The 14,984-nt window shown below is 39.5% G+C and overlaps 1 non-coding gene across 1 annotated transcript; it reads left to right on the plus strand.

The window, feature by feature from the left end:
- Positions 1-13,850: 13,850 nt before the first annotated feature.
- Trnat-agu (transfer RNA threonine (anticodon AGU)) lies at positions 13,851-13,923 on the plus strand. The gene has a single exon. It is a non-coding gene; the product is annotated as a tRNA-Thr (tRNA).
- The last annotated feature ends 1,061 nt before the right edge of the window (positions 13,924-14,984 follow it).

Consider the following 14,984-nt stretch of genomic DNA (forward strand, 5'->3'; position numbering starts at 1 on the left):
ACCTGGTCTCTGCTTTCGCGTTCCGTTCAATATACTAACAGTAGGTAACTCTTAACTGCTCATAATTGAATCTTAAGTCTTTGTAATAAGGTTCACTAATTGTTAATTAGCAGGCGATGGTCGTTATTTAAACACTAGTAAGAACTCGCACGCAAATTTTATTACCTTGCGGTATATTAGAACGGTCGGCTGAATTGGATGTAACATAATATAACGCAATGTATCATAAAATCGCACGTGAAATTGCGCATCGTTAACACATGAACGGCTCGGCCACGACATTACGCGACTGGCGACCGCGGCAGCGACAACCATAGGTGGCAACGAAAGGTCCGACCGCTGTGTCTTCGCCCTATGGTTACCGCTGCCGCCGTCGCAAGTCGCGAAAGTTAACGGCTCGGCCACGAAATTGCTTGACTAGCGGCGGCGGCGGCAACCATAGGTGGGAAAGAAAGATCCGATCGCTTTGATTGCCGCCGCCACCGCCGGTCACGCAATGTCGTGGCCGAGCTGTTAGGGATGCAAGAGGTCGATTGATTTTGGTTGTTTCACGGCGATTTTTCAATGGTCCCGAACGAAACTATTCGGTATTCTGCGCTCTTAGTAATTTTAGTGATTTGTGATCTATTTTTCTTTGAAATTCTACAATTGCTTTTAGATAAATGCCATTTTTCCTGTGTTTGTGCAATAAAGATTAAATAAATAAATAAATAAATAAATATGTACTTTTCAATATTTCTATTAAGTGTTTAAATAAGTGCCTAGAGTTGTACCACTTGTCTCAAATTCATTGGGAAGTCCCAATTTTTGTGCCGAAATTTGGGAAATCCAATTTTTATTTCTATTATTATTTCTGTTCAAGGTACAAGAACCTTGTTTTTTTACTACACGGAGAAAGTAAAGTGCATAGGTACTCAGTGAAGCAGGTTTATGGGTCCCAGGTTGCAAACGAAGCATTTTGCTGCCATCGACCTGAGGGCCTACCGCGAAAAACGAAAATCGAAATGTCGTTATATGCCTCTCTACCACACAAATATGCAAGAGCGACAGAGAGACGGATAATGAAATTTCGATGTTAGTTTTTCGCAGTAGGCCCTCTGACGTCATAAGGCAGCCGAAGCGAGTTTGTAAAGGTGCATCCACACTGCAGTTAACTTTTGTGGAGCGACACTGCAACAGAGTACCTAAGTAAGTAGGTAAGTTAGACAGTTTAGACACCAGGCCCCAATTTCACCACAGTGACAGGTGCGACAATTGTAAAATCACTGTTGCTGACGTCACAGGCATCCATGGGCTACGGTTACCACTTACCATCGGGCGGGCCGTATTCCTGTTTGCCACCATCATTGTATTATTTAAAAAAACTTTATTATATCGGAAAAAAACAGATATTTCTTTTGCGAAGTTTCTGACAATTGTCAAGATTTTGAAGAATTGTAGGTAATTCTTGACAGGTAATGAGGTATATGTCGGAATTTCGTGACAATTGTAGTGTTTCTTGTGACAATTGTCATAAACTTAGCAAGAGAAATATCTGTTTATTTCCGATATAATAAAGTTTTTTTGAATAAAACAATGATGGTGGCAAACAGGAATACGGCCCGCCCGATGCTAAGCGGTAACCGTAGCCCATGGATGCCTGTGACGTCAGCAACAGTGATGTTTTACAATTGTCGCACCTGTCACCGTGGTGAAATTGGAGCCTGATGATGTTCATGCGGACAACTAACATCAATAAAAAACAGCACAAAATGCGATTCGGACTCGCCCACCGATAGTTCCCTACTTTTTAGTATTTGTTGTTATTGCGGCAACAGAAGTACTGTATATCATCTGTGAAAATTTCAACTGTTATCATGGTTCATGAGATACAGCCTGGTGGCAGACAGACGGACGGACAGACAGACGGACAGTGGAGTCTTAGTAATAGGGTCCCGTTTTTACCCTTTGGGTACGGAACCCTAAAAAGGAGTAGGTATCTAATTACTTATGGAGGGACGTATTGCAACGTTATGAGATTTAATTGACACTGATAAATAACATTAAATTGTCAGATTGCAGTGCTGGAGTAGACAATAATTAATAATTATTATAATAATTATTATGTGGAATACATAATAATTATTATAACCGCACACACCTTCCTACCTTCCAATTAATGTTTCGATACGATAATAAACAGGACAATAGTCCGAACATGGAATCCTAACCAGCCATCCGACAATGCAGCAATCGACTACAATTGTCAGAATTGTCAGCGAGCTAGTGACAAAGGTAATCACTGCATTATGCCGGGTGAATGGGTTCGTTCATATGCTAACTCGAATACAAAACAGAAATTAACTCTACATGCGATGAATTTATGAGTATTCGCTCGCTCTTTGGCAGACAACGCGAAATTACGATGAGTATTGACTTTCTATGTAGAGTGGCAGAGAGGTTATTATTAATTTCCTCTCTATCACTCTTGCTTGAGCCTTTTCAAAAAGTATGGCATCTGTCCGGGTGTACCATATCAAAGTTTCGTTTGGCGTTTTCTATAAACAACTGTCACTTAACTAGGCCTCTAGTACCCGTACCATGAGTCACTGACAGTGTCAAAACTGACATAAACGCTATTAACGTCTACGTAATTTACTTTCTATACATCTCGCTCGCACTAATATGCGAGTACGAGCGAGATGCATAGGAAGTCAGTTACGTTCTCGATATACCGTTTATTATGTCAGTGCCGAACTGGTTACTTCATAAGGCAGGTTACATTCTTTATCTTAGATATTCTATTTGACTGCTGCATACGCCGGAGTTGGCTCGAGTTTGTTACCCGAAGCTCACAACTTAAACGGTAAGTTCCAGATTACATGCACTTTGCTGTAATCTCTGAAGGCATACGTGTAAACTAATCTGATAGGAACTAAACCTCTGTAGGTACTGTTAGAAAATGTGATCTGCAGATGCGAGAGCCCATAATAATATTATTGAGAAGTTTTAAGTAAAAGTAGGTGTTTATTTATTTATGAACACACAGTACAGAACATATATCTAAAACAGATCCCTGCAACTTATGTACTATTCATATTCATACCTGTGTTTGACAAATAAACGCTTTTGTATTTTGTATTAGTATTTTGCAAAATTGTATTTACAGTTTGCCCGCAGTATGATCTACGGGTCTCTATTGTTTCCCAAATAGTTTTAAGTCATGTATTGTTTGTCCGAATTTTCGTTAATCATTTATTCTCATCATCTCAATCTCAATCATTTATTATCAGTTTTTCTCAGAAACGCGTAACTTTTCAGGATTGCCATAAAACAAACGTAACCAAACCTATCTATTGTACCTTACGAACATCCTGAAAGTTAACGGTTTCAGTTTTATGACTAACGATATAATAATGACAAACAATACATTATGACTTAAAACTTTATGGGAAATAAAGGGCCCCATGATCTACACGTTCATTTTTAGGCATAAAAATATCAGCCTGTATAAGTACCTACAGCCTCTATCGTATTGTTCAGTACAGCAAGATGCATTGGCAAATGATGTCAAAATAAGATGAAACTTCGAATCCCTGCTTCCAGTATCCTAGCCTCAACTTCATAATTGAAGGGTCTCGCACTTGGGCCCTCGGGGCCCGACGCGCCAAAAAGGGCCCCTTGATACTTCGCGGCTAGCTACGTAATCGAGTTACTCTATCGTGAAATAGGGGCAAAAGTGGGGGAAAACATCGGGAAGTAGTTAACATAGTTAACGTTTTGACGGTGATATGAAGGATGTAAGAGGATATTTACTTATACTATTAGGAATATTAGAACAAATTATAGTATTTTATACAATCGTGATATAATAGAGAGCTTTTCAGTCGAGTACCGTGTTTAGACAACGAAGCTTGCTAAGTTGTCTAAGTAAGGTACGAGATTGAAAAGCTTGATTATATCACTATATTGTATACAATACTTTTTCTACGCGTCAACAAAAATAATACTTTTCTCAAAAATGGACGGCAAAGTCGACTTTGCCGTTTAAAAAATAGGTCGCGAAGCGCGTAGTTTATGGTCAGTCAAAAATTAAAAAGTTAAAAACATTGCAGTCTCGATTTTGGGACTGCAATGTTGCATACAAATTCCATTATTTGTCGAGTTCCAAACTTTTTAAAAGTTGAAATGGCCATATCAAATGAAGGCACAGGCCCATTAAACAGCCAAACAGATGATTAGTACCGCGACTATTTAGCTGTCTCAAATAGGTTGACGTATTTTCGGCAGAAAAATACACTTCTATTTTTTTATTAAAAAAAAATAAAAAGGTGGCAAAGCTAATTTTTTCAATTGTTTCTACTTTTTTCTGTGAAAATATATACGTAAGAACGTTGCTTTTGTAAAATATTTCTATGATATTTATATTTCTTGCACCATTTTTGAGAAAAGCACTATATATGACTCGGCTGGAAGGCTACTTGCTGGCTTCGGATTCAATTAAACGGACTCCCAAGGTCGTCCGTTTAAAACGAATCCTCAGCCTGCAAGTTGCTACTTCCGAGCCTCGACAATAATGTACTATTAAACTAGTAGAATCATACAAAGTACAACAAACCAAACCAAAAGCTAAGATACTGGTACGCCCGGCGGGCTGGTCAACGACACCTTCTCGCAACTCATGAGACCCTGGTACTTGCTCCGCGCTAAATTCAATTTTTAGACAGTTGTTTTCTCGATTTCGGCCACCGTAGCCTATGGAGAGTAACAAGCAACGCTAAGTGGTTTTCGTAGTCTATGGATGTTGCTATATTAAGGGTGTCACATGCGCGTTTCTGACTTATGAAGCAATTGTTTCTACTATAAAACCTAAAATAAATAATTAATTTGAGCTATGGTTTTGTTTCGTCCTCTTGATCGCGGCGAGCTGTGATTGGTCAATTTCATTATAGTTGACTAAACTGTATCGAAATGAATATTATAGTTGAGTTGGGAGCCCATACATTAAAAATACCCAATTGCAGTTTGGTATAAGAAATCTTAATTCAAGAATTACAGTCGACGAGTAGAAAAAGTTATTATAGTGCCTGGGGCACTATTATATGCCTTGGTCACTTTTTCTTAGTACTTACCTGTATGACATTTATTTCAGTTTAGAGGATATTTATGTTAAGATTCACATCATTTATCAACGTACCCATGTCGGTATGGGTAAAGGATGACACCCTAGAACGGCCCGGGTCCGGGCCAAGGCAACTGACAATGCCATGACAATCATCAAGGTAATAGTATCAAAACCATTTCAAACCCGTAACTTTTAAATTAAAATCGATATCGATAAAATCTCAAATGGCTTTAACTTTCTGAATCTCTAGTATTGATGCATCCTAGTAAAACTGCCCCTGTGACCTATTTCCAGTCCGTCGGCCCCTAGAACCTACAGTCTAGAATAGTCTAGATAGTTTATACCGCGTCAACCACACAGTATTACCTCTGTAAGATTTATTCCCGGCCACTCGGTGTCTTCATGCAGTTGCCAGTGCTTACCTAACTAATACTAAAGAAGAGACGCGCCTGCTCCTACCTAGGGATAGTGATAGATCACACGTACGTAATTATATTGCTGTCCCGCCTTAGAGTATATAACCAAACGGAGAGGCCATGTGTGTCGGTACAATAGTCTGCCGATTTTTGCGGGGGAGGGGCACGTCAAATGTATACCTAACGTAAAATAGCCATGTCAGATAAACGTCAGTCAATACAATGTGTATGACCATTGGCCGCCTATTAGAGGGGCGAACGCCTGTTAATGGCTACTCCGTTTGGTTATACCCTCTAAGTGTCCCGCCCATGCTTATTTGTAAAAAAACAGCCTAATTATTTTACAGCTCACTCTTCAACTAAGTGCAATGCTAGGACTCAATATAAATATAACATTATGCTACCAAAAACAAACCCGTCTATATACAAAAAGAGCACTTTTTGTAACAGCTATTCGAGTATTTAATCACCTTCCAGCTGATATTAAGGCACTTGAAGATAACCGATTCAGGGTAAGGTTGAAAAACTGGCTATTAGATAAAACATTTTATAGTCTGAAAGAATATTTTGAGCATTAATTGGTACAGTAAAGGGCCATAAAGTTTGCACATCGGTATTTAGAAAGAGAATATTGGAGGCAACGAGAATGAAAGAGACAACGCTCTACGAAGCCGAAATTCCGATGTGCAAACTTTATGGCCCTTTACTGTATGTAATTATCTTTGCATGTTATTTAAGTTTAGTTCATAAGTTATTTAAGTATTGCATACCCGAAATGGGTAACTGTTGAAACTAATTGTATCATGATTACCATCCACAAATGTACACAGTACTGCAATAAATCATTCTTCAATCAATCTTTGGGTGTTATGGCTCCATCGATATTGTCGATGATTCCGCCAACGTCAAGGTTTAGGAAGGCACGTGCTTTATGAAGACAATTGGCCGGTGAATATCCACGACGCAGTTCATTCAGATGAGAATCGAATGTAGATCTACCTACAACCAGGACAAAACAAACATACATTATTAAAACTAACTACTACAAATACAAGTTATTGTTTTTTATGTGTTTAGCTAAGACGTTCACAAAAGGGGAGGTAACTAATGTAAGGAGGAAATTAATGTTAACCGGACGAGGAATTTTAGGGGGGAGGATGTCATATAAGGGGGTAACGAGACGATTACAATCCCAAAATACGTGTTCGAGAGTACCCTCCGCCAGACCACATTCACATAGAGAGTGGTCTCGAACACGCATCTTTTTTAAGCGAACGGGGGTGCAAACGTGGCCCAGTCGAAGGCGAATGATCGTTGATGTAATGTTCTTGGGCATTGACTTTCGTGTACCAGAGAACCACGGTTTATGGAGAATATTTGGTTGGATACTGCGAAAATGTTTAGTAATCTGTAGTTGAGTAGTTTGCCATCGGGTATTCCAGGCATCTCGCAAGTGGATCAGAGCTTGGGCCTTAATGTCGCGAGGGAAGCATCGGTCATACATGTGGTTGCCAATCGTTTAAATCATTCTTATTCTTATTCTTATTCTTATTCATGATGCTGGCTGTCAATGTCACTGCGCGAGCAGACAACAATATAATTACGCGAACAGGCGAGCCAATGTACGGAATTCCACGTGCGAAGCGTCTCTTCTTTAGTGGCTCAGTTACTTACTTACCTATTATGTACAGTCACCACACGGGATCGTTATGCCATTTAGGGTTCTTGCTAAATTGGAAAGCGTAAGTATTGAATAACCAATTTAGCTAGGATCATAAATGGTGCAACAATCGCGGAGCGTGATGGTACGATATTACCGAACCTATATACCTACTCACAAATTTTCACGGGAGTAGTTTTTCTTTGCAAGCGGGTGTTTTCTTTTTATCATCCCTGCTCATGGGTACGCGAATTTCATTATTAATACAAAATTTACATTTACACGTTCGTTGCTTGCGAAAGAGAAAGACTTCAAACATCCACAACAAATGCAATTCACCATGCGTTAGGTGCTGTTAAAAATGCCAGAGACAAAAATGAGCTTGTCGTTGCTGTGTCACTAGACATCAAAGCTGCCTTCGACAACGCCTGGTGGCCAGCTATCTTCAAACGGCTCAAGCTTATAAATTGTCCCAAAAACATCTACGAAATTCTACTTAATTATCTCACTGACAGAAGAGTTGTCCTGGCATTTGCAGACTGCCTGACCGAAAAAGCTACATCCAGGGGCTGCATTCAGGGATCTGTCGTTGGCCCAGTTCTTTGGAATCTCATCCTCGACGAAGTACTGGATATGCCAATGGCCGAAGGTTGCCATATACAAGCATATGCCGACGATATACTCCTGATCTGCAGCTCCAAAAATGTCGCAGAACTAGAATGCAGAACGAACACTGCTTTAACTCAAGTTGTAAACTGGGGTAAGGGAGTTAAGCTATCGTTTGGACACGAAAAAACTAAACTCCTTGCATTCGTCCCCAGGGCTAAACAGGCACGAATCTACGTAGATGGAAATCGCATACCGTACAGCAATTCTTTTAAATACCTTGGTGTGACAATCGATAATAAACAAACTTTCATTGAACACATATTAACGACAATAGAAAAGACCAAAAAACTATACTACAAGCTACAACAATTCATTAGACCGACATGGGGAGTCCACACTCGTAATATCAGAACTATTTTTGAACATGTTGTGGAACCAATACTCACATATGCAGCATCAGTGTGGATAAACGCCTTAAAATACCAAAAAGTCAATGACAAACTACTATCTCTACAAAGACTGTTTGCAATTAAATGCGTCCAAGGATTTAAAACGCTTAATACACCGCTGTCCATCACACTGGCCAGGTTCACGCCACTACCAGCGATTGTGCGCTACGCGGCGGAGGTAGAGTTAGCACGCATCAGCCGGCACTCCTCCCTATTACCGAACGACTTACCAATCGAATGCCCTGAACCACCATCATCTCTGCTACATCCAGCCCATAGACGCACAATCGAATACAAACACATTAACAATTAACAGGAACTAGATAATATAATAGAAAATCAACTGGCTCCAAACTCGAGGCACGTATACACAGACGGAAGCAAAGTCGACGGCAAGGTCGGGTCAGCCTTTGTTATAGAAAAACACAACCGTCCGCCAATTGTAAAGAAGCTGAAACTGCATGACTGTTGTTCGGTATTCCAGGCTGAATTACTGGCTATACAAGAGGGACTCCGATTTGCGTTAGGTGACCATGCTCGTCCACACAAAATTCTAGTGTTCTCAGACAGTAAATCGGGACTCACTGAAATCGCAAACCCAAACAGTTACAACCATCTAGCTAACGGTATACAAATCCTGATTCACAAGCACAAGCAGACTACAAACGTGGAATTTTTCTGGACCAAGGCACACTGTGGTATACAAGGGAATGAGTTAGCAGATGCTGCAGCAAAAGCTGCCACTAAATTACACCGCGCCCCGGACTATACACGAATACCAATTAGTCACATCAAATATCTACTAAAATCCGAGCTTCAGAACGGCAGGAAAGATGACTATAACCACCCGAACAACTGCCTGTACACTAAAACCCTATTTCCCACCCACGATGACCTCATGCAGTATCTGGAAAAGACCAGACTTACTTTTGCCATAACCCAATTCTTAAGCAATCACGGCTACCACAAGACATATTTACACAGATTTAAGATAATCACTGACAATAAATGTCCATGCGACCCAAATACCGACATACCACAGACACTCAACCACTTAATATATAACTGTCCAAGTTTCTCTTCAAAACGCCACAACCTTCTAATCACCTATCAAAACCTTAACATCGACCCATATAACTTACAGGCCATACTTACAAAAGAATCTACCACAAAATGCTTCAACGATTTCATAGAATATATTGTTAACAATTTAAAATCTTTCAACGGCACTTAAAACGAAAACACTCATTTGTTCATTTCTTCATTTCTCAATCTCTTCCGTTTCAAATCACTTCACGCTACACACACGCACACACACATACACATACTACACTTCACAAACACAAAACACAAACACCATATCCCGACTAGAACAATTACACACCCAGAAACAACGTGTATACCGATAGCGCCGCGTTTCCAGGAACATAACAATATTTATAAAAAAAAAAAATACTACAAGCTTTATCGCTACCGGAGACGTACTACGGACAGCTATAAGTGTCGACCGCTAAAATCAACTTTAGTATAGGTACAGCTAACTGAAAAATCGGGCAAGTGCGAGTCGGACTCGCGCACGAAGGGTTCCGTACCATATAAAAAAAAAACAAAAAAAAAGCAAAAAAAAACGGTCACCCATCCAAGTACTGACCACTCCCGACGTTGCTTAACTTTGGTCAAAAATCACGTTTGTTGTATGGGAGCCCCATTTAAATCTTTATTTTATTCTGTTTTTAGTATTTGTTGTTATAGCGGCAACAGAAATACATAATCTGTGAAAATTTCAACTGTCTAGCTATCACGGTTCGTGAGATACAGCCTGGTGACAGACGGACGGACGGACAGCGAAGTCTTAGTAATAGGGTCCCGTTTTACCCTTTGGGTACGGAACCCTAAAAATCATTTCACAGTTTTAGTTAAAACACATTTTTTTCACATTCTTTAATAATAAACGGTAGCTTCCATACTAAGGACCAGAGAAAGTGTTTTTTTAAATCTCTTGGTTGGGACTACATATTTATGTAGTTTATCTGCTCTCGGTAACCGTTTGGAACACTTTCGCCAGGTGATACGTCCGTAAATGAAAAATGTAAAGGACCTGTATTGCAGTGCACCGGCGAGACGTTTATGAGCGTCGTGACGATGCTACTGCAGCTACTGTACGTGTGTAAGGGCCGATACAAACGGACTGCAACCCGACTGCAACTTGTATGGGAACTGCACGCCGACTACACGCCAACTGCAACGTCGGCGTGCAGTTCCCATACAAGTTGCAGTCGGGTTGCGGTCAGTCTGTGCCGGCCTTAAGTCGATAGCAACTCCAGCCTTCTTTTATAAATTCCTTTTTATTTATGGTATCCCAGAGTCAAGAGCTCGAATCTCCCGTGAGACTCAAACATATTAAAATTATTTTTAACGGCAACAAAGAGGGTAGTTCCTTCCTCGCAACGGTGACGTCACCGCCGCCCGTCGTGTGCAGTCGTGCGAGTCAAGCTCTAGCTCGCATTGCACGTCGCGCGCTCGACCAGTAAAGGCCGTGCAGTTGATGAAGATCCTCTAAAATTGCATCGAATTATGTCGACCGTTTATTCGACTTAATAATACATATGGTTCAAGCACGTCACAGACGCGAGCCTTGTCAGAAGCGATGAATTTCATTATTCTTTTATTTCAAAACTACTTTTTTAGTTTAGGTCGGCGTTTGCCTTAATAGTTTAGGTCTTATGCGCTTGGTAACAAGACAATAACACGTCTCCCATCAGGTATACGTCCGTAAATGAAAAATATAAGACCTGCATTGCTGCTCCGACGGAACATTTATGAACATGACGTTGTCACTACGTTCAGCGCTGTTTTGCAGTTGAGGGTGATTGGAGTTGATACTTTGTTAGACTAGGTTACTGCTCGTAACGCTGTAGATTTTAGAGGCAGGGGTATAGAGCGTTACCTCGGTCGAAACTTGAATAATTTCTTGGAAACAACAGCTTAATATTAGATTTTATACTACTCGTTTCACTGTACCTTTCACACTCAAATGCCGATTTTTCCTCCGTACAATTCTTCGAAGCTCGGTCTGGAGCTTTTATTGTTCGACACCCAGTGTCCGCGTGCAGCGGAGCGCAGGGATGGTCATTGTATCATATTTCTGTGGCGACTGGGTAAATACGGCACATATGTTGTACATCGGTGCCGCATTTATTACATATACAGCGTGGGAGACACGCTGTATAATAAATGGGGCTCTAAATACAGGGTTCGATTCTATTCGCTAAACTGAGCTACTTTTGTTATGAAAAAAACCCCGAAATCGCGAAAAATATCGGCCTTTTCATACATTTTGGCTAATCAAATAATTTCTATGGAAAAGTCAAAAATTTTTTCGCGATTTCGGTATTGGTCCCATATTAAAAGTACCTAACAAAACAATATTATATGTTTTATTCCACCAATAAATAAATTAACTTACAATTTCGTGCCTGCATACCTTAGAAAGCAATAGTTGACGTAAAAGGATCGCGATCTGTCACTGACACTCGTACGTCAACACTGACATGTAATATGGCGGCTACCGAGCGATAATTCGCATTTTTGTGATAAGGGCGTGTTTATATATGTAAACACGCCCTTATCACAAACTTTTTACTAACTCACATTTATAGACGGGTCTATCGCGAATTTATTTTATTACCTTTATTTACCGACGTTTCGTATTAAATGTGAGTTGATATGTGTTCAAAACGCGAAAGTTTTAAATATTTAACCTTTTACTGCATGACATATAAATATAATTATTTGTTCAATCTTGAATAGGGGTCAATATAGGGTAGAATTTATAACGATCATATATGGAACAATATGCGGGAAAGGGATAACAGATAGTGAGATAGGTATGTGGTAGACCTATACTTCTAAAATAAAGTTTTGTAGTCCAATCCATTTACTTCGATAATGTCCATTATCTTTTAGCCGTTCTCTTTGTCGATGTCGATACTCGATTCGATATAAAACTGCGGTCTACAGTCCTGTAGTCCATCTGAACAAAATCCAAAGGTTCTCCATCCATATAAATTCGTACTGACATACGATCTTCCACAATCAGTGTAGTCTGGCTACGAAGTTAAAATATAAAAGGGTCTTATCTTTACACAAGTCTTTGTAGGTTCTAGCTTTTTGAACAGGCAGTATGGTCGGAACAGATATCGGGCCCGATTCGGATTTTGAAATAGACATCTATTAGACATCTTTTAGACACCACAAAGATACGATAACGTTATGTTTAAGATCTAACCTGTCAAATTTGACATTTGCGCGATTCTGGAGATACTGTTGAACGATTTCCACAGGATATGACTTAGAGATCCAATTCACATCTAATAGATATCTTACTCTATCTAACGTAAAAGTGACATTGGTTGCCCGAATTGCGCTGTAAAAGAGAACTAGTTGATATCTAAACTATAACGTATCTAGAATGGATCTAGTACGTGTCGTCTCTTGTGAATATCTTGAAGTTCGAATACGGCAGATCGTCTGCGATATTGTAGCTGTTATTAACGAAACTTTTCTATACAAACGAGCTCGTTTCTAGTATAATTTGAACTATTCGGTTCTTAGTAAAATAGTAAAAACCGGACAAGTGCAAGTTGGACTCGCCCACTGAGGGTTCCGTACTTTTTAGTATTTGTTCTTATAGCGGCAACAGAAATACATCATCTGTGAAAATTTCAACGGTTCATGAGATACAGCCTGGTGACAGACAGACGGACAGTGGAGTCTTAGTAATAGTGTCCCTTTTTACCCTTTGGGTACGGAACCCGAAAAATGAAATATACCCGGCTAGCTCAGTCGTTAGAGCATGAGACTGTTAATCACAGGTTCGCGGGTTCGGGCCCCACGTTGGGCGCCATTCTGTTACGGGTTGACAAGGGTATCAATAACAGACAGCGGTATTTTTTAATAAAAGGTATGTTCATTATAAGCTAAGAATATGAATAATAATTTTGAGACCAATAATAAATAAATACTCGTAATACCAATCATTAACTCGGCCAAGATCCATCGGAATTAGTAATTATTGAGGTAATATTTGTGAATAACTGAACAGTCCCGCGTGCGCAGCATGGTTCAATTTTTATTGCCTGCCACTATGCCCGTCACTTTCGCACTTACATACTTGTTAGAACGTGACAGGCATGGTGACAAGCGATAAAAATGCGACCGTGCTACTGCCGCTGGTTGCATTGTCTGCGAGATATAACTTCTACGTTTAACGGTTCGACCGCTCTTATCTTGCTCACTATTTTAAAGCACCTGCATACGGATTCAGTTTACACCAGCTTTACCGCGATAGACTACCCGTCTTTTTCTAACTATGTTAATAAAAGAGGGACGGGTAGTCTGTCTCGCCGCGAGATACTGTCGCGCCAATCATGTGCTAGCCCGGCTGCTGCGGTATTGCAGGGCGACAATACTGCTGACCGCATTGTTGCCGCAAATTTCAAAAATCCGGGTAACAACATCGATAAAGCTTAGAAATAAATTAAAAGTGTTAATTCACTGTCTTGGGTACGGTAATACGAATATTACCGGTAATATTCGCTGTATTGGATACGGTCTTGGTAGCTCAGACGGCAGAGCACTGTACCAGTGATCCAGTAGTCGTGGGTTCAAGTCCCATCCAAGACAGTGAATGAAAGTGATTTTTTCCACTTTTAATTTATTTCTAAGCTTAATAGCGTCGTTCGCGGACGTGTCTGCTTGATACGCTTGATACAAAGTTGACTAGCGGCTGTGTGAGCCGTAGACCTCGTAAATTACATGGTGCCAAATGGTGCTAAGAGCTTTAAATATATTTTAAATGAATCTTGCAAACCATTGTTTCTTTCGTTAAACCTACTTACCCTTCCATGTCTGTACATATACGAAACGGCAAAATTTGTAAAGGAGCATATACCTATAGAGCTATTTAGTACGGCTGGTGACATATACCCGGGGTACTAGAAATAAGGATAGATTAGTAGTTGGTAAGCCACAAAAGATTGCCTTATTAAGAAAAAAATGTAGTGTAATGTGCATCAAAATTTACAATAAAATACCAGAGGATATAAAGCATATGCCTTACCATAAATTTAAAAAGGCCTTACACAAATGGCTCATACAAGAAAGGTATTACTCTGTAAGTGAATTTTTAGATGATGATTACGGTGAATGTAATGAAATTAATGAACAACTATATTGACAATCAGACCAATTTATGAATTTTATGATATAATTTAACATCAATACCTACGTAATATTAATAATTTCTATTTATTTCAATAATGATCCTATATTATGTTAATTATGATAATAACATTTTAATGATGTTATTTAATTGTGTGCACATGGACATTCTTGTATATAGGCATGGTTTTCTTAGTTATAAGTGTTTAATAAGTAGGCATATTTTTTAATATTCTTGCTTATAAAACTGTTCGCATGCTGTTTGTGGACAGCTGAATAAGGAGGACAACAACAAACGTGAACATCTCTAACTGTACCCTTTTCAAGCAAATAAATGATTTATGATTTATAGTAAACTAAAAAAAAACAATACGAATATAAGTGTAAAAAAATAAAAAAAGTTATATCCCAGCATACAAATACTGGGGATCGAACCCAGACTCTCTGTGCAAACAAAAAAAGCGAACGTTTACAAACTGAGCCAAATAGTTCTTAGATAAGCTGACGAAATTTAGCTACTCATT

This window comes from Cydia splendana, chromosome 6 (assembly GCF_910591565.1).
Source record: "Cydia splendana chromosome 6, ilCydSple1.2, whole genome shotgun sequence".
NCBI lineage: Eukaryota > Metazoa > Arthropoda > Insecta > Lepidoptera > Tortricidae > Cydia > Cydia splendana.